Genomic DNA, 20,997 nt, shown 5'->3' on the forward strand with positions numbered 1-20,997 from the left:
TAGAGTATAACAGTATAGTATTAGAGAATAGTATAACAGTATAGTATAACAGTAGAGTATAACAGTATAGTTGTCACGACTTCTGCCGAAGTCGTTGCCTCTCCTTGTTCGGGCGGTTCTCGGCGTTCGACGTCACCGGTCTTCTAGCCATCATTGATCCTTTTTTCATTTTCAATTGGTTTTGTCTTGTCTTCCCACACACCTGTTTTCAATCCCATTCATTACCTGTTGTGTATTTAACCCTCTGTTTCCCCTCATGTCTTTGTCAGAGATTGTTTTATTGTCAGTGTAGTGTGATTGTTGTTTAGGTGCGCGTCGGGTCCTCGTACCCATGTTTGTTTGTTTATGTACAGTTAGTGTTATGGAGCATACTCCGTGGACTTTATTAAAAGACTCCATTTTACACTCCATTTGACTCTCCTGCTCCTGACTTTCCTGCCACCTAATTACACCTATGCATGACAATAGTATTAGAGTATAGTATACCAGTATAGTATCAGAGTATAGTAGAACAGTAGAGTATAACAGTAGAGTATAACAGTAGAGTATAACAGTAGAGTATAAGAGTATAGTATAACAGTAGAGTATAACAGTATAGTATTAGAGATAGTATAACAGTAGAGTATACATACCAGTAGAGTATACATAACAGTAGAGTATAACAGTGGAGTATACATACCAGTACAGTATAACAGTAGAGTATACATACCAGTAGAGTATACATAACAGTAGAGTATAACAGTAGAGTATAACAGTAGAGTATACATAACAGTAGAGTATAACAGTAGAGTATAACAGTAGAGTATAACAGTGGAGTATAACAGTGGAGTATACATAACAGTATATACAGTAACAGTAGTATATAACATAGAGTATAACAGTAGAGTATACATAACAGTAGAGTATAACAGTAGAGTATAACAGTAGAGAATAACAGTAGAGTATACATAACAGTAGAGTATAACAGTAGAGTATACAGTAACAGTAGAGTATAACAGTAGAGTATAACAGTAGAGTATAACAGTAGAGTATAACAGTAGTATAACAGTAGAGTATAACAGTAGAGTATACATAACAGTAGAGTATAAACAGTATAGTATAACAGTAGAGTATAACAGTAGAGTATAACAGTAGAGTATACATAACAGTAGAGTATAACAGTAGAGTATACATAACAGTAGAGTATAACAGTAGAGTATAACAGTAGAGTATAACAGTAGAGTATAACAGTAGAGTATACATAACAGTAGAGTATAACAGTAGAGTATACATAACAGTAGAGTATAACAGTAGAGTATAACAGTAGAGTATACATAACAGTAGAGTATAACAGTAGAGTATAACAGTAGAGTATAACAGTAGAGTAAACATAACAGAAGTGTATAACAGTGGAGTATAACAGTGGAGTATACATAACAGTAGAGTATACATAACAGTAGAGTATAACAGTAGAGTATAACAGTAGAGTATAACAGTATAATAACAGTAGAGTATAACAGTAGAGAATAACAGTAGAGTATACATAACAGTTGAGAATAACAGTAGAGTATACATAACAGTAGAGTATAACAGTAGAGTATAACAGTAGAGTATAACAGTAGAGTATAAACAGTAGAGTATAACAGTAGAGTATAACAGTAGAGTATAACAGTAGAGTATACATAACAGTAGAGTATAACAGTATAGTATAACAGTAGAGTATAACAGTAGAGTATAACAGTAGAGTATACATAACAGTAGAGTATAACAGTAACAGTAGATAACAGTATAACAGTAGAGTATACATAACAGTAGAGTATAACAGTAGAGTATACATAACAGTAGAGTATAACAGTAGAGTATAACAGAGTAGTAGAGTATAACAGTAGAGTATAACAGTAGAGTAAACATAACAGAAGTGTATAACAGTGGAGTATAACAGTAGAGTATAACAGTAGAGTATAACAGTAGAGTATACATAACAGTAGAGTATAACAGTAGAGTATACATAACAGTAGAGTATAACAGTAGAGTATAACAGTAGAGTATACATAACAGTAGAGTATAACAGTAGAGTATAACAGTAGAGTATAACAGTAGAGTAAACATAACAGAAGTGTATAACAGTGGAGTATAACAGTAGAGTATAACAGTAGAGTATAACAGTAGAGTATAACAGTAGAGTATACATAACAGTGGAGTATAACAGTGGAGTATTAGAGTATAGTATAACAGTATAGTATTCGAGTATAGTATAACAGTAGAGTATAACAGTATAGTATTAGAGAATAGTATAACAGTATAGTATAACAGTGGAGTATAACAGTATAGTATAACAGTAGAGTATAACAGTATAGTTGTCACGACTTCTGCCGAAGTCGTTGCCTCTCCTTGTTCGGGCGGTTCTCGGCGTTCGACGTCACCGGTCTTCTAGCCATCATTGATCCTTTTTTCATTTTCAATTGGTTTTGTCTTGTCTTCCCACACACCTGTTTTCAATCCCATTCATTACCTGTTGTGTATTTAACCCTCCGTTTCCCCTCATGTCTTTGTCAGAGATTGTTTTATTGTCAGTGTAGTGTGATTGTTGTTTAGGTGCGCGTCGGGTCCTCGTACCCATGTTTGTTTGTTTATGTACAGTTAGTGTTATGGAGCATACTCCGTGGACTTTATTAAAAGACTCCATTTTACACTCCATTTGACTCTCCTGCGCCTGACTTTCCTGCCACCTAATTACACCTATGCATGACAATAGTATTAGAGTATAGTATACCAGTATAGTATCAGAGTATAGTATAACAGTAGAGTATAACAGTAGAGTATAAGAGTAGAGTATAACAGTAGAGTATAACAGTATAGTATAGTAGAGTAGAGTATAACAGTAGAGTATTAGAGTATAGTATATAACAGTAGTATAACAGTAGAGTATAACAGTAGAGTATTAGAGTATAGTATAACAGTAGAGTATAACAGTATAGTATAACACATAACAGTAGAGTATAACAGTAGTATTAGTATAGTATAGCAGTAGTAGAGTATACATAACAGTATAGTATTAGAGAAACCCAGTATAACAGTATAGTATAACAGTAGAGTATACAAAGACTTCTGCCGAAGTCGTTGCCTCTCCTTGTTCGGGCGGTTCTCGGCGTTCGACGTCACCGGTATAACAATTGGTTTTGTCTTGTCTTCCCACACATAATCCCATTCATTACCTGTTGTGTATTTAACCTCTGTTTCCCCTCATGTCTTTGTCAAATTGTTTTATTGTCAGTGTAGTATTGTTGTTTACAAAACCTACTCATTAAAACAGTTAGTGTTATGAATACTTGGACATTAAAAGATTACACTTTTGATCTCCTGCCAATCACCTAAACACCTATAACAATAGTATTAGAGTATAGTACCTCAGTAGAGTATAGTATTGGTTGTAGAGTATAACAGTAGAGTATAAACAATCAGTAGAGTGATAATAACAGTAGAGTATAACAGTATAGTAGTAACTATAACAGTAGAGTATACACAGTAGAGGTTTAACAGTAGAGTATAACAGTGAGTATACCAGTACAGTAGATAAATACACAGAGTATACATAACAGTAGAGTATAACAGTAGAGTATATCACAGTAGAGTATAACAGTAGAGTATACATAACAGTAGAGTATAACAGTAGAGTATACATAACAGTAGAGTATAACAGTAGAGTACATAACAGTAGAGTATAACAGTAGAGTATAATACAGTAGAGTATACATAACAGTAGAGTATAACAGTAGAGTATACATACCAGCAGAGTATAACAGTAGAGTATACATACCAGTAGAGTATATAACAGTAGAGTATAACAGTAGAGTATAACAGTAGAGTATAACAGTAGAGTATACATAACAGTAGAGTATAACAGTAGAGTACATAACAGTAACAGCATATACATAACAGTAGAGTAACACATAACAGTATAGAATTATAAACAGTAGAGTAAACATAAAGTAGAGTATACATAAAAGTAGAGTATAATAACAGTATAGCATACATAACAGTAGAGTATAACTGTAGAGTATAACAGTGGATTATACATAACAGTAGAGTATACATAACAGTAGAGAGTTTAACTGTAGAGAATAACAGTAGATTATATATAACAGTGAGACATAACAGTATAGTATAACAGTAGAGTATAAACAGTAGAGTATAACAGTAGAGTACATAACAGTTTAACAGTAGAGTATAACAGTAGAGTATATAACAGTAGAGTATACATAACTGAATAGTACAGTATATATAACAGTACCATAACAGTAAGTATCCCAGAGTAACAGTAGAGTTCAGTAGAGTATACATAACAGTAGTTAACAGTAGAGTATAACATAACAGTGTAACAGTGAGACTGGTGTATAGTATAGAGTACAGTATAACAGATATAACTATTTAATAGATAACAGTATAGTATAACAGTAGAGTATAACAGTAGCTACCAGTTCATGACTTGTGAGGCATCTGTCATTGATCCTTTTTCAAACTTGTCTTCCCACACTGTTTTCAATCCCATTCATTACCTGTTGTGTATTTAACCCTTGTCCTCTGTCTTTGCTCAGTTGTGTGATTGTGTTTACCGGGGGTCCTCCCACTCCATGTTTGTTTGTTTATAACAGTTAGTATAACAGAGAGAATGGCTTTATTAAAAGACCACTTTACCCAGTCTCCTGTGAAATTCCTGCCACCTAATTACACATGCATTTATTTATTTCAATTGACAAGGGAGGGAGGAGTATAACAGTAGAGTAGGGTAGGGATAACAGGGTATAACAGGTATTAGAGTATAGTATAACAGTAGAGTAGGGAGCAGTGGAGGGTATAACAGGGATACATACCAGTAGAGTATACATAACAGGAGGGTATAACAGAGCTGTTGAGGAAAAGGGAGGGAGGGAGCAGTGGAGGGAGGGAGGGAGGCAGGGAGCAGTGGAGGGAGGGAGGCAGGGAGCAGTGGAGGGAGGGAGGGAGGGAGTATAACAGGGGAGGGAGGGAGCAGTGGAGGGAGGGAGGCAGGAGCAGTGGAGGGAGGGAGGGAGGAAGTATAACAGGGAGCAGTGGATAACAGGGAGGGAGCTGTTGAGGAAAAGTAAAGAGAGAGAGAGAGGAAGGGAGCTAACAGTTGAGGAAAAGGGAGGGAGGGAGGTATAACAGTAGGGAGGGAGGGAGGGAGGGAGGGTAGGGAGGGAGGGAGGGAGGGAGGGAGGGAGGTAGGGAGGGAACAGTGGAGGGAGCATAACAGTAGAGGGAGGTATAACAGTAGGGAGGCAGGGAGCAGTGGAGGGAGGGAGCTGTTGAGGAAAGAAAGAGAGAGAACAGAGGGTAGGGAGCTGTTGAGGAAAAGGGAGGGAGGGAGGGTATAACAGGGTATAACAGGGAGGGTAGGGAGGGAGAGGAGGGAGGGAGGGAGGGTATACATAACAGGAGGGAGGAGGTATACAGTAGAGTATAACAGTAGGAGGGAGGGAGAAGTGTATAACAGGGAGGGTAGGAGTATAACAGGAGTATACATAACAGGGATAACAGGGAGGGAGGTATAACAGTAGAGGGAGGGTATAACAGGGAGGGATAACAGGGAAACATAACAGGGAGGGAGGGAGGGGAGGGATAACAGGGAGGGAGGGAGTAGGGAGCTGTATGAGTATAGAAAAGAAAGAGAGAGTATAGAGTATAGAAGGGAGCTGTTGAGGAAAAGGGAGGGAGGGAGGGAGGGAGGGAGGGAGGGAGGGAGGGTTTTCAGGGTAGGGAGGGTTTTATTGGGAGGGAGGGAGGGAGGGAGTTTGGAGGGAGGTGTTAGGGAGGGAGGGAGGGAGCAGCATGGAGGGTAGGTATCAGAGGTATAACAGTAGGCAGGGAGCAGTGGAGGGAGGGAGCTAGAGTATGAGTATAGAAAAGTAAGAGATAACAGAGAGAGTAGGGAGGGAGCTGTTGAGGAAAAGGGAGGGTAAACATAACAGAAGTGTATAACAGGGAGGGAGGGAGAGGGAGGGAGGGTATTAGGGTAGGGAGGGTATTAGGGTATAACAGGTATAACAGTAGGGAGGGAGGGAGGCCTCCTTGTTCGGGAGGGAGGGAGGGAGCCATCATTGAGGTTTTGTCTTGTCTTCCCAGTTTTCAATCCCATTCATTACCTGTTGGATTTAACCCTCTGTTTCCCTCATGGGAGGGAGGCAGTGATTGCAGTGCGCGTGGGAGTTTGTTTGTTTATGCTGTTGTGTTAGGAAAAGAATTAAAGAGATTTTACAGATTTGAGGGAGCCTGACTTTCCTGAGGAAAAGGGGGAGGGAGGGAGGGAGGGAGGGAGGGAGGGAGGGAGGGAGGGAGGGAGGGGGAGGGAGGGAGGGAGGGAGGGAGGGAGGGAGGGAGGGAGCAGTGGAGGGAGGGAGGGAGGGAGGGAGGAGTATAGAGGAGTATAACAGTAGGGAGAAATATAACAGTAGAGTATAAGTATAGTATAACAGTAGGATAACAGTATAGTATTAGAAGTATAGTATAACAGTAGAGTATACATACCAGTAGAGTAGAGTATAACAGGGAGTATACATACCAGGGACATAACAGTAGGATAACAGGGAGGGAGGGAGGGTGGAGGGAGGTAGAGGGAGGGAGGGAGGTTGAGAGGGAGTATAACAGTAGAGTATAACAGGGAGGGAGGGAGGTATAACAGAGGAGTATAACAGGAGCTGTTGAGTGGAAAAGAAAGTAGAGTATAACAGTAGAGTATAGGGAGCTGTTGAGGAAAAGGGAGGGAACAGTAGAGTATAACAGAGGGAGGTAAACATAACAGAGGGTAGGGAGGGTAGGGAGGGAGGGAGGGAGGGTATAGTATAACAGTATAGTAGGGAGGTAGAGGTATAGTATTAGAGGAGGGATAACAGGAGTATAACAGGGAGGGAGGGAGGGAGGGAGGGAGGGAGGGAGGTCTTCTAGCATCATTTATTTATTTCAATTGACACAGGGTTTTCAGGTGTATTTAACCCTCCGCAGTGGAGGGAGGGAGGGAGGGAGCAGTTTGGAGGGAGGAGCTGTTGAGGAAAAGGGAGAGGAGGGAGCAGTTGGAGGGAGGGAGGGAGGCAGGGAGCAGTGGAGGGAGGGAGGCAGGGGAGTATAACAGTGGAGGGAGGGTGGGAGGGAGCAGGGGAGGGAGGGAGCAGTGGAGGGAGGGAGGCAGGGAGCATGTTTGTTTGTTTATGTACAGTTTGACTCTCCTGCGCCTGACACCTAATTACACCTATATGGAGGGAGGGAGGAGGCAGGGAGTATTAGAGGTATAACAGTAGAGTATTAGAGCTGTATGAGGAAAAGAAAGAGATAACAGTAGAGTATTAGAGTAGGGTATAACAGTAGAGTATGAGGAAACAGGGAGGGAACAGGGAGGGAACAGTAGAGTATTAGGAGGGTATAACAGGGAGGGAGGGTAGGTATTATAACAGAGGGAGGAGTAGGGAGGGAGGTAGGGAGGCAGGGAGCAGTGGAGGGAGGGAGGGAGGCAGGGATAAACATTGGAAAGGGTTTAAACAGGAGCAAAACCTGTTAAAAATGCAGGAAAATCAAATCAAAAACGAATAATTGTCTCTGATGTACCTCAGGAGGGGTTTGTTCATTGGTTGAGGAAAAGGGAGTATGAGGGGAAACAATCAGGGATGATTTCTTCATTTAGTAGGGAACCTGTTCAGGATATTAGGTTTAACAGGGGGAGGGAGGGAGGGAGGGATTAGAGGGAGGACTCTCGCTCTCAGGGAGTATAGGAGGGAGGGGGCATACTTAGAGGGAGGGAGGGAGGAGGGAGGGAGGGGATTATACATAACAGGAGGGAGGGAGCTGTTGAGGAAAAGAAAGAGTAGAACTGAGAGAGGAGGAACATAGGAGCTGTTGAGGAAAAGGGATTCATAACAGGGAGGGAGGGAGGGAGGAGAATAACAATAGATTATATAGGGACATAATAATATAGTATAACTGTAAGAGAATAACAATAGAGTGAACATAGGAGTGTACATAACAGGGTTCAGGGAGGGTTTGGTGTTTGCTACTAGGGTCCTCTTGCTCAGGGAGGGAGGGAGGGAGCAGACCACTGAGGGAAATCCATAGATTAGGATCATTTATTTATTTCAATTGACAAGGGAGGGAGGGAGCAGTGGAGGGAAGGGAGGGAGGGAGGGAGGGAGGGAGGGAGGGAGGGAGGGAGGGAGGGAGGGAGGGAGGGGAGGGAGGGAGGGAGGGGGAGGGAGGGAGGGAGGGGAGGGAGGGAGGAGGGAGGGAGGGAGGGAGGGAGGGAGGGAGGGAGGAGGGAGGGAGGGAGGGAGGGAGGGAGGGAGGGAGGGAGGGAGGGAGGGAGGAAAAGGGGAGGGAGGGAGGGAGGAAGGGGGAGCTGTTGAGGGAAAAGGGAGGGAGGGAGGGGAGCAGGAGGAAAAGGGAGGGAGGGAGGGAGGGAGGGAGGGAGGGAGGGAGGGAGGGAGGGAGGGAGGGAGGGAGGGAGGGAGGGAGGGAGCTGGGAGGAAAAGAAAGAGAGGAGGGAGGGATGGAGGGAGGAAAAGGGAGGGAGGGAGGGAGGGAGGGAGGGAGGGGGAGGGAGGGAGGGAGGGAGGGAGGGAGGGAGGGAGGGGGAGGGAGGGAGGGAGGGAGGGAAGGGAGGGAGGGAGGGGGAGGGAGGGAGGGAGGGAGGGAGGGAGGGAGGGAGGGAGGGAGGGAGGGAGGGAGCTGTTGAGGAAAAGAAAGAGAGAGAGAGAGGGAGGGAGCTGTTGAGGAAAAGAAAGAGAGAGAGAGGGAGCTGTTGAGGAAAAGAAAGAGAGAGAGGGAGCTGTTGAGGAAAAGAAAGAGAGAGAGAGAGAGAGAGAGAGAGAGAGAGAGAGAGAGAGAGAGAGAGAGAGAGAGAGAGAGAGAGAGAGAGAGAGAGAGAGAGAACGAGAACGAGAACGAGAGAGAAGTTTTCCACTTGGTAGCAATAACTTCAGTGTCTCCCTGGACTGTCAGACAGACAGAGGTTGTGATCGTTTTACAGTTGGATGTATTTTTGCTTCTCTCGCATTAGTTGCTCCAGTGGAGAGCATGGTCAGGGGGAGTAGCACAATTCCTCAGAGAGGAACGCTTCTCCACATAGCAAAGGATGAAGTTGCCTGTAGACGTTGCTGATCTAATGTCAGTTTCATGCTCTGACCTTAAACTGAAGCATGGAGGAAACCCGAAAGCCAGCCAGGTGGGCGTTTGGAGATCAATGAAATGAAGGTGTGGTGGAGGTGTGTCTACAGACATGCCATATTCTGACCTTGACTTAATTCCCTCACCAAATCCATCACTTTTACACGCAAGGAAACCATGAAGGAGGTCGAGTGGTTACGAGTAAAAAAAAACAGCATTTTTTACACATATTTTGAAACCAGCCATGTGGCAGGAAACTGAAAAGCATATCAACATGACAGGTTAATTTATTTATTTATGCCCCTTTCTCACAGTGTAAAAAAAACTGCGCCATTATCTTGAATTTTAATTGTATCGTCTCATAACACGTAAGGACAACATTTGGGTACCCAAAACAATTTGAATGACAAGACAAAGACTCGAAACCAAATGAAACGCTCTCTAGAACGTCATCCCGACTTCTGTTGTTTCAATTAAAAAGTAACACAAGAAATGTACATAACAAAAACTATGCTGTATATACTACAGGTACCAAGACAATGTAGGCTACATTACTTCCAATATTCCCATTGATGAACTGAATGTGTCAAAGTTCAGAATGAATGAAACCACATTTTTTTTGTATGTGTAAAAGGCTCTATTTGTCCATGAGGAAGGATTCTATTATATTTCCCTAAACACAAATATACGTCAAATCTGAACGTTTTGAAATCTACTCCAGGGTTCTAAAACAGAGACAAATATGCATATTTCTGTCTTTGTATATACTGAACGTTAAATTCAAGTCGTGCGCCAATCAAATTCATTTAAAAGGTGCAGCATATTTCTTTAGAGATTACTTTAGAGACATTAAAAGCAAAAAAAATGTTTTAAACAAAATCAACTCCCTGATCAGATTGGTGGTCCAACTGGTGGGTGTGTTATCTGGGGTTGAATTAAATGTATTCAGTGGCTTCAAGGGAACCAAGCCTGCAAACCTTGTTACGCACCTGCACAACGTAAGTCTGAATACCAATGTCTGTCTGTCTGTCTGTCTGTCTGTCTGTCTGTCTGTCTGTCTGTCTGTCTGTCTGTCTGTCTGCCTCCTGTCTGTCTGTCCTGTCCTGCCTGCCTGTCCTGTCTGTCTGTCTGTCTGTCTGTCTGCCTGTCTGTCTGTCCTGTCCTGTCCTGTCCTGTCTGTCTGTCTGTCTGTCTGTCTGTCTGTCTGCACCTCAGTCCAGTCTGAGTTTAGTGAGATGATTTGAGAGGGGAAACGATTACTTAGTCAAGCTCTGGCTACTACTCCCAAAACATTCCCTCTGTTGAACCTCAATAATCATTAAGTTTCTGCCACGGATGGAAAACCGTCTATCCCTGCTGTGCTTGTTTTGTAAGCGTGTGTCTGTCTGTGTGTCCGACACGGACGGTAGAATATCGTCTATCCCATTATGTCTGTTCGTTTTGTTTGTTAGAAAAGCTCCTGGCTAACCACCAAACAGGGACTGGTTTGGCAAACAGTGGCATCGTGTGAGGTTTTTATAACAATGTTACTGCCAACGAGGGATGGTTCGTCAGAGCTTCTCTGTTGTTATCCACAGGAAGGGTGGGAGGGAGGAATAGCTATGAATACTTTGGATCAGAATGTGTGATGTGTTGAGAGAAGAGGGGGAGAGTTTCGCTTTAAGGTAGCTTATTTGATCAGGTAATGAATTAAAAACAGATTCCAAACACCACACGAATGTATCAAAAGCAGAGTTCTAGAATGCCGTTGCCAACACAACCCCAGACACAGGTGAGCACAATCAAAATGTTGAATTACAGCGTGACCAGGTCTTATTGGTCGGTTCGTACTACCGTTTACAAAAATGCGTTTTGAGAGGGTGAAGAGAAAAAAGGTACCCACTGGAGACAAACTGGTTGAATCAACCTTGTTTAAACGTACAGTCATTCGTAAACGTATTGCGACATGGACTCGTAAGTCGGAAATTAAGTTGGATTTGGAAAACTGTAATAGGTTGTTTTGAGAGTACATTTTCAACCTCAGGATTAGGTCATCATGGTAACCAATTTTCAACATTGACAAAAAATATCTGATTATCCACTATTAGAATAATTACTATATTCTGGGCGGCGCCTCCTACTGGAGAGTTGATCTATCTACAGCGCCTCCTACTGGAGAGTTGATTTGTCTACAGCACCTCCTACTGGAGCGTTGATCTGTCTACAGCACCTCCTACTGGAGAGTGGATGTATCTACAGCACCGCCTACTGGAGAGTTGATCTATCTACAGCACCTCCTACTGGAGAGTTGATCTGTCTACAGCACCTCCTACTGGAGATTTGATCTGTCTACAGCACCTCCTACTGGAGATTTGATCTGTCTACAGCACCTCCTACTGGAGAGTTGATCTATCTACAGCACCTCCTACTGGAGAGTTGATCTATCCACAGCACCTCCTACTGGAGAGTTGATCTGACTACAGCGCCTCCTACTGGAGAGTTGATGTATCTACAGCACCTCCTACTGGAGAGTTGATGTATCTACAGCACCTCCTACTGGAGAGTTGATCTGTCTACAGCGCCTCCTACTGGAGAGTTAATCTGTCTACAGCGCATCCTACTGGAGAGTTGGTCTATCTACAGCACCTCCTAATGGAGAGTTGATCTATCTACAGCACCTCCTACTGGAGAGTTGCTCTGTCTACAGCACCTCCTACTGGAGAGTTGGTCTATCTACAGCACCTCCTACTGGAGAGTTGATCTGTCTACAGCACCTCCTACTGGAGAGTTGCTCTGTCTACAGCACCTCCTACTGGAGAGTTGGTCTATCTACAGCACCTCCTACTGGAGAGTTGATCCGTCTACAGCTGATCTTTGGTCTCCCGTCCAGGGTTTTAACCAAGCCCTGCTTAACATATTTGTCCCTGACTGCTACCAATGTGCTATCGTGTGAAGGATTATTGAAAGATCTCTTATTAATAGCTACATAGATTCACAGTTGCTATCAAAAGTCATTCCAAAGGGTAGGTTTAACAGAGCAAATGAAATGTACCATGCTCTATAAGTCATATATTGTCTATTATAATAGTTCTATATAGCATTAGTTAATTAAGTCATAAACAGCTTCAACCTAGGGTTAAAGAAAACATAGACAATAAATACTAGGGATCTAGGGTTTCAAGCTTTGGTTGAGTTCAAATGTAATCTTCAAGTTAATAATTAACATGTTGCAGTCACGTCTCCCTTTCAATCAAGAAACCTAAGTTAAATGATAGGACTAAATGAAATCAAGCTTTATTTAAAAAATATATATATTAAAAGATTTTTATCTGATTTAGTCCTCTTCTTTTACTCATGTTTTTGTTATTCCCCCAATGTTCACGGGTCTGATGGACCCACAACATTATATTCCCCCAATGTTCACAGGTCTGATGGACCCACAACATTATATTCCCCCAATGTTCACAGGTCTGATGGACCCACAACATTATATTCCCCCAATGTTCACAGGTCTGATGGACCCACAACATTATATTCCCCCAATGTTCACGGGTCTGATGGACCCACAACATTATATTCCCCCAATGTCCACGGGTCTGATGGACCCACAACATTATATTCCCCAATGTTCATGGGTCTGATGGACCCACAACATTATATTCCCCCAATGTTCACAGGTCTGATGGACCCACAACATTATATTCCCCCAATGTTCACGGGTCTGATGGACCCACAACATTATATTCCCCCAATGTTCACGGGTCTGATGGACCCACAACATTATATTCCCCCAATGTCCACGGGTCTGATGGACCCACAACATTATATTCCCCCAATGTTCACGGGTCTGATGGACCCACAACATTATATTCCCCCAATGTCCACGGGTCTGATGGACCCACAACATTATATTCCCCCAATGTTCACGGGTCTGATGGACCCACAACATTATATTCCCCCAATGTTCACGGGTCTGATGGACCCACAACATTATATTCCCCCAATGTTCACGGGTCTGATGGACCCACAACATTATATTCCCCCAATGTTCACGGGTCTGATGGACCCACAACATTATATTCCCCAATGTTCACTGGTCTGATGGACCCACAACATTATATTCCCCAATGTCCACAGGTCTGATGGACCCACAACATTATATTCCCCAATGTTCACAGGTCTGATGGACCCACAGCATTATATTCCCCCAATGTCCACGGGTCTGATGGACCCACAACATTATATTCCCCAATGTTCATGGGTCTGATGGACCCACAACATTATATTCCCCACGTCCACGGGTCTGATGGACCCACAACATTATATTCCCCAATGTTCACGGGTCTGATGGACCCACAACATTATTGGGTTTTAAAACAATACATAACAATTTACATAAAAATTCATCATTCATTAGATGTTGATTTACATCAATTACAAACAGTATAGACAGCATACATGGTTAATATTTGCCATTTACCTCTGCTAGATCACCTTTTTTGGGGGGTGATTTTTTTTAAACAAATATTAACTATAATGAAGACATGGGTGGAATAAATCATGTTCATCTTGAACAAATATAAATGAAACAAGGTTTTCATCACTACTGATGATTAATGCTGTGAACTAAAGAAATTGGAAGGACACATTTTCCCACACAGTATTTGATGTAAATGATAAATGAGCCCCCATGGAACACAAATTAAGGCCGGTCTACACACCCCATGAGGGACAGAGTTTTACTGTGTGTGTGTTGCAAATGTATTTCTTGCACTAGATGTATGTGTACCGTATCTTCCTGTAGGTCCACACACATCGCAGCGTTTCTTCTTGTTGCTACCGGCTACAATCTAGAATGATGAAAACACTTAGTTTGGGTATCTTACTAACATCTCACTCACATATGTAGTTACAGCAGGACAAGCTACGAGAGTCAGACACACTTGCATCACTCAGACTTACTTCCGGTATTGGAGTTGTTGGTTCTGTGGGTTGGGCGGATGGGGCATCAGCATCCTCCTCCTGAATCATCCTCACGATGGCTGCAGAAGCTGGGGTCCTTGGATATGTTGTCTCGTCTGGATTTGAGGTCTCACCAATTATTTTCCTCGAGAAAGAGACGTCTCCTCTTGAGCTTCACTCTGTTACAATCTGGGTTCAACACCATCCAGATGACAAACACATTGTACGCCAAGATGTCCAAGATGTTGAAGAATATCACAAGATGCCAGCGTAGGGTTCTTGTTATCATCCAAACCCAATCCATTATGAATTACACACACAGGGCTTATCCATCACACTAGCACCACTGCAACCTCACACACACAAAAACACACACACAGTGCTCATCAATCACACATACACATGTATGTGAAAAATGAATGTAACTATCAGGTTTCAGGTTAGACCCAAGTGCAGACTGTGTTGAAGAAACAATGTTAATTGCAACAACAGGGGAAGGCAAACGACATGCAGGGGTCGATAATCCAGAGTAGAGGTCAAGGTTCAGGACGGCAGGCAGGCTTAGGGTCAGGTCAGGCAGAGGTCGGTAATCCAGAGTAGAGGTCAAGGTTCAGGACAGCAGGCAGGCTCAGGGTCAGGTCAGGCAGAGGTCGGTAATCCAGAGTAGAGGTCAAGGTTCAGGACGACAGGAAGGCTCATGGTCAGGTCAGGCAGAGGTCAAAACCAGGAGGACGAGAAAAAGAGACTGGTGGAAAAGCACAGAGAACAAAACACTGGTTTACTAGGACAAGCAAGACAAACTGGTCCAGACAGACAGAAAACACAGGTATAAATACCCAGGGGATAAGTGGAGGAGATGGGTGACACATGGACGGGGGGAGACAAGCACAAGGACAGGTGAAAGATCAGGGTATGACAGTAACCGTATTTATTCAACCTTAAAATAAGTACCACATCCATGGCCACATTTTGAGGTTACTGAATCTATAAACATCTTCTTATGTAATCATAGAAAATGTACATGTTTAAGATAAAATGCCAAGATCATAGGTCTGTGGAGATAATCACTATTACTGTAAAGAAAATACATGCACAGAATCTTGAACAGCTATTGATCACTTGCACTATGTACTCTAATGTAATCTCAACTGCAGTCCAAGTCATATTGGCCTGTGCTATTAGATTAACTACAGTGATAATAACACAGTAAATTGTGATATAAACAACAAAAATATCTGACATTGTATTCCCATTAACAACCTTGGGGTACATTCTATCAGATCCGCGCCAGCCGAAACCCATATAGATGTTGTTTTGGCGGTGACTGAGGTGGAACTGTGTTTTAATAACGATCCACAATCAGCTCCCGAGATGACACCTAAAGCGGACATTGCCATCGGCTGCACATTATGAGAAATCCCATGCAGCCTCATTTACAAATTGGAACACTGGAATGTGAGATGTAATTGGAACACTGGAATGTGAGATGTAATTGGAACACTGGAATGTGAGGTGTAATTGGAACACTGGAATGTGAGATGTAATTGGAACACTGGAATGTGAGATGTAATTGGAACACTGGAATGTGAGATGTAATTGGAACACTGGAATGTGAGATGTAATTGGAACACTGGAATGTGAGATGTAATTGGAACACTGGAATGTGAGATGTAATTGGAACACTGGAATGTGAGATGTAATTGGAACACTGGAATGTGAGATGTAATTGGAACACTGGAATGTGAGATGTAATTGGAACACTGGAATGTGAGATGTAATTGGAACACTGGAATGTGAGATGTAATTGGCTGATAGAAATCTCATTGATCAACATCTCATCTAAACATTACCCACATGTCCACGTTGAAATGCCGTGGTGGTGCCCAGCGGGTCGTCACCACTCCTTTACATGGACAGAACCAGAATCTACAACGTTCAGAAAGTCACCAATGGCTAAAAGGGGCTTTGAACTGGGAAAATATAGCACAAAAAAAAACTAAAGTAGCGGTAGAGAAATGTGTTCATGACCTTTTGTCTCTAGTTCTGTGGCGAGTTCATCAAATGACTGAAGGATGGAGGCGGTGATAGGGATTGGCAACAGTAGTCTCATAGTCAATATAGTCCTTGTCCATTCTGTAGAATCACAGCACACCATGCAAAGCAAGAAAATAGTTCACGCATTTCAATTATTATTTCACACGTGAGAAAATAAGGACTTAGGTAAAAGGCAATCGTTGTACATAACACAGCACACATGAGTTAAAGGATCTTAGAGGGATAATATTAACGTGAAGCAGAACGGCAGTCTCTAGTCTGGCAGATGCATTTACAACAACAATAATAATCATGAAAAACTGTTTCATTTGAATCTTTACTAACTAATTTTGAGGCTTCGTTACATTCTGTTTGTGTCAGAGAATAGGGCGAGGTTGGTTATACATAAATCTGCCCAGAGATAGGGCAGATATTGGTTGTGTGGACACTATTTAGGGAGTAGTATGGACACTATTTAGGGAGTAGTATGGACACTATTTAGGGAGTAGTATGGACACTATATAGGGAGTAGTGTGGATTCTATTTAGGGAGTAGTGTGGGCACTATATAGGGAGTAGTGTGACACTATATAGGGAGTAGTGTGGACACTATATAGGGAGTAGTGTGGACACTATATAGGGAGTAGTGTGGACACTATATAGGGTGTAGTGTGGACACTATATAGGGAGTAGTGTGGACACTATATAGGGAGTAGTGTGGACACTATATAGGGTGTAGTGTGGACACTATATAGGGAGTAGTGTGGACACTATATAGGGAGTAGTGTGGACACTATATAGGGAGTAGTGTGGACACTATATAGGGTGTAGTGTGGACACTATATAGGGTGTAGTGTGGACACTATATAGGGAGTAGTGTGGACACTATATAGGGTGTAGTGTGGACACTATATAGGGTGTAGTGTGGACACTATATAGGGAGTACTGTGGACACTATATAGGGAGTAGTGTGGACACTATATAGGGTGTAGTGTGGACACTATATAGGGTGTAGTGTGGACACTATATAGGGTGTAGTGTGGACACTATATAGGGAGTACTGTGGACACTATATAGGGAGTAGTATGGACACTATATAGGGAGTCGTGTGGACACTATATAGGGTGTAGTGTGGACACTATATAGGGAGTAGTGTGGACACTATATAGGGTGTAGTGTGGACACTATATAGGGTGTAGTGTGGACACTATATAGGGAGTAGTGTGCTAACTGGGTTGTAACACACAAACAAGAGACTGTGCAGGATTTAAATTGTCAAGAGAGGGTAGAGATCTACTTTACTCTGAAGTAAAATCACAATATTATCTGTTCTCAATGCGTGTCGTCAGTGACGCCAACATTACCCCGCTCAATGGTATCCATTGACAGAACAGAGAACAGGGAAACTAAACTGGAGCTGACGATAGACACCTCATCTTGGTATTTGGAGTGAATTCCTGGCTCCTAACATCCTTTTCATTGTGATTTGGGGGATTCTTGAATTCAGAGAGAAAGAGAACAACTGGGACCTGGAGTTATTTTCTGTATCAGCTGTTTCCAGCTGGGAGGGAGAGAGAGGGAGAGAAAGAGAGAGAGAGAGAGAGAGAGAGAGAGAGAGAGAGAGAGAGAGAGAGAGAGAGAGAGAGAGAGGGAGAGAGGGAGAGAGAGAGAGAGAGAGAGAGAGAGAGAGAGAGAGAGAGAGAGAGAGAGAGAGAAAGAGAGACAGAGAGAGAGGGAGGGATGGAGAAAGGGAGAGAGATAGAAAGAGAGGCAGGGAGGGAGGGAGAGAGACAGAGAGAGAAAGAGAGGGAGAGAGAGAGAAAGGGAGGGAGGGAAGGAAGGAAGTAGGGAGAGAGAGAGAAAGAGGCAGGCTGGCAGGGAGGGAGAGAGAGAGCGAGAGAGAGGCAGGGAGGGAGAGAGGGAGAGAGAGAAAGAGAGAGAGAAAAAGCGAGAGCGAGACAGACAGAGAGAGGGAGGGGTAGGGAGGGATGGAGAGAGAGAGAGAGAGAGAGGCAGGGACATATGGAGAGCAAGAGAGAGAATTAGTTCATCTCTGTGGGTTTATTAACCTCCGCTGCCTGCTAGTCTTTGTGCTTATTGATTATTGATTATGATGATTATATGATTATTTGCTGTGTTTCCTCTGTTTAGGGTGTTTACAGGGTTTTTCGTTTTCTCACCGTCGTGGTACCATTGGTACTGTATTAGGGGTTTCTCACCGTCGTGGTACCATTGGTACTGTATTAGGGGTTTCTCATCGTCGTGGTACCATTGGTACTGTATTAGGGGGTTTCTCACCGTCGTGGTACCATTGGTACTGTATTAGGAGGTTTCTCACCGTCGTGGTACCATTGGTACTGTATTATTGTATTAGGGGTTTCTCACCGTCGTGGTACCAATGGTACTGTATTATTGTATTAGGAGGTTTCTCACCGTCGTGGTACCATTGGTACTGTATTAGGGGTTTCTCACCGTCGTGGTACCATTGGTACTGTATTAGTATTAGGAGGTTTCTCACCGTCGTGGTACCAATGGTACTGTATTAGGAGGTTTCTCACCGTCGTGGTACCATTGGTACTGTATTAGGGGTTTCTCACCGTCGTGGTACCATTGGTACTGTATTATTGTATTAGGAGGTTTCTCACCGTCGTGGTACCATTGGTACTGTATTATTGTATAAGGAGGTTTCTCACCGTCGTGGTACCATTGGTACTGTATTAGGGGGTTTCTCACCGTCGTGGTACCATTAGTACTGTATTATTGTATTAGGAGGTTTCTCACCGTCGTGGTACCAATGGTACTGTATTATTGTATAAGGAGGTTTCTCACCGTCGTGGTACCATTGGTACTGTATTATTGTATAAGGAGGTTTCTCACCGTCGTGGTACCAATGGTACTGTATTATTGTATTAGGAGGTTTCTCACCGCTGGTACCATTGGTACTGTATTATTGTATAAGGAGGTTTCTCACCGTCGTGGTACCAATGGTACTGTATTATTGTAGGAGGTTTCTCACCGTCGTGGTACCATTGGTACTGTATTATTGTATAAGGAGGTTTCTCACCGTCGTGGTACCATTGGTACTGTATTATTGTATTAGGAGGTTTCTCACCGTCGTGGTACCATTGGTACTGTATTAGGGGTTTCTCACCATCGTGGTACCATTGGTACTGTATTATTGTATTAGGGGTTTCTCACCGTCGTGGTACCATTGGTACTGTATTAGGAGGTTTCTCACCGTCGTGGTACCATTGGTACTGTATTATTGTATTAGGGGTTTCTCACCGTCGTGGTACCATTGGTACTGTATTAGTTTCTCACCATCGTGGTACCATTGGTACTGTATTATTATTAGGAGGTTTCTCACCGTCGTGGTACCATTGGTACTGTATTAGGGGTTTCTCACCATCGTGGTACCATTGGTACTGTATTATTGTATTAGGAGGTTTCTCACCGTCGTGGTACCAATGGTACTGTATTATTGTATTAGGAGGTTTCTCACCGTCGTTTACCATTGGTACTGTATTATTGTATTAGGAGGTTTCTCACCGTCGTGGTACCATTGGTACTGTATTAGGAGGTTTATCACCGTCGTGGTACCATTGGTACTGTATTATTGTATTAGGGGTTTCTCACCGTCGTGGTACCATTGGTACTGTATTATTGTATTAGGAGGTTTCTCACCGTCGTGGTACCATTGGTACTGTATTATTGTATTAGGAGGTTTCTCACCGTCGTGGTACCATTGGTACTGTATTATTGTATTAGGAGGTTTCTCACCGTCGGGGTACCATTGGTACTGTATTATTGTATTAGGAGGTTTCTCACCGTCGTGGTACCATTGGTACGGGGGTTTGAACTTGCAACCTTCCGGTTACTAGTCCAACTCTCTAACCACTAGGCTACCCTGCCACCCCAGGGTGACTTCGTTGGGGTGTGTCTCTGACTCCTGCACCTACCTCTTCTTAGGAGGCACCTAACAAAGAATGCAAAAACCTAAGAAAGAAGTTGAAAAAAAACAAAATACCTGAGCCTATGGTGAATCTCTAAAACAATACAGAAATCAGCTCAATGTAATCGAATAATCTTTTTGATCACTTTTAACAAACAACAACACATTGTCTACTCAAAACGGAGATGTATGAATAAACCACCTGCAATATTTTTGACTATAAATCAAATCAAACTTTAATTCACATAATTACAACAGACCTTACAGTGAAATGTTTACTTTACAAGCCCTCAACCAACAATTCAGTACAAGTAGAGTTAAGAAAATATTCACCAAATAAATAAAAATAATAAAAATAATAAAAATGAACACAATAAAATAATAATATCGAGGCTATATACAGAGGGTACCGGTACCGAGTCAGTGTGTGGGGGTACAGGTTAGAGGTCATTTTGTACATGTAGTTAGGGGTGAAGTGACAATGTATCGATAATAAACAGCGAGTAGCATCAGTGTACAAAACAAACGGAGGGGTCAATGTAATAGTCTGGTGGACATTTGACTAGACGTTCAGCAGTCTTATGGCTTGGGGGTAGAAGCTGTTTTAGAAGCCTCTTGGACCTAGACTTGGTGCTCCGGTACTGCTTGCCGTGTGGTAGCAGAGAGAACAGTCTGTGACTAGGGTGACTGGAGTCTCTGACAATTTTATGGGCTTTCCTCTGATACCCTGATGATGTCATGAATAGGTGTAATAGGTGGCAGGGAAGTCAGGCGCAGGAGAGTCAAATGGAGTGTAAATATGGAGTCTTTTAATAAAGTTCCAAGAGTGTGCTCCATAACAATAAATGTACAAACAAACAAAACATGGGTACGAGGACCCGACGCGCACCTATACAAACAATAACACTACACTGACAACAAATC

This window comes from Oncorhynchus keta, chromosome 19 (assembly GCF_023373465.1).
Source record: "Oncorhynchus keta strain PuntledgeMale-10-30-2019 chromosome 19, Oket_V2, whole genome shotgun sequence".
Taxonomy (NCBI): Eukaryota; Metazoa; Chordata; class Actinopteri; order Salmoniformes; family Salmonidae; genus Oncorhynchus; species Oncorhynchus keta.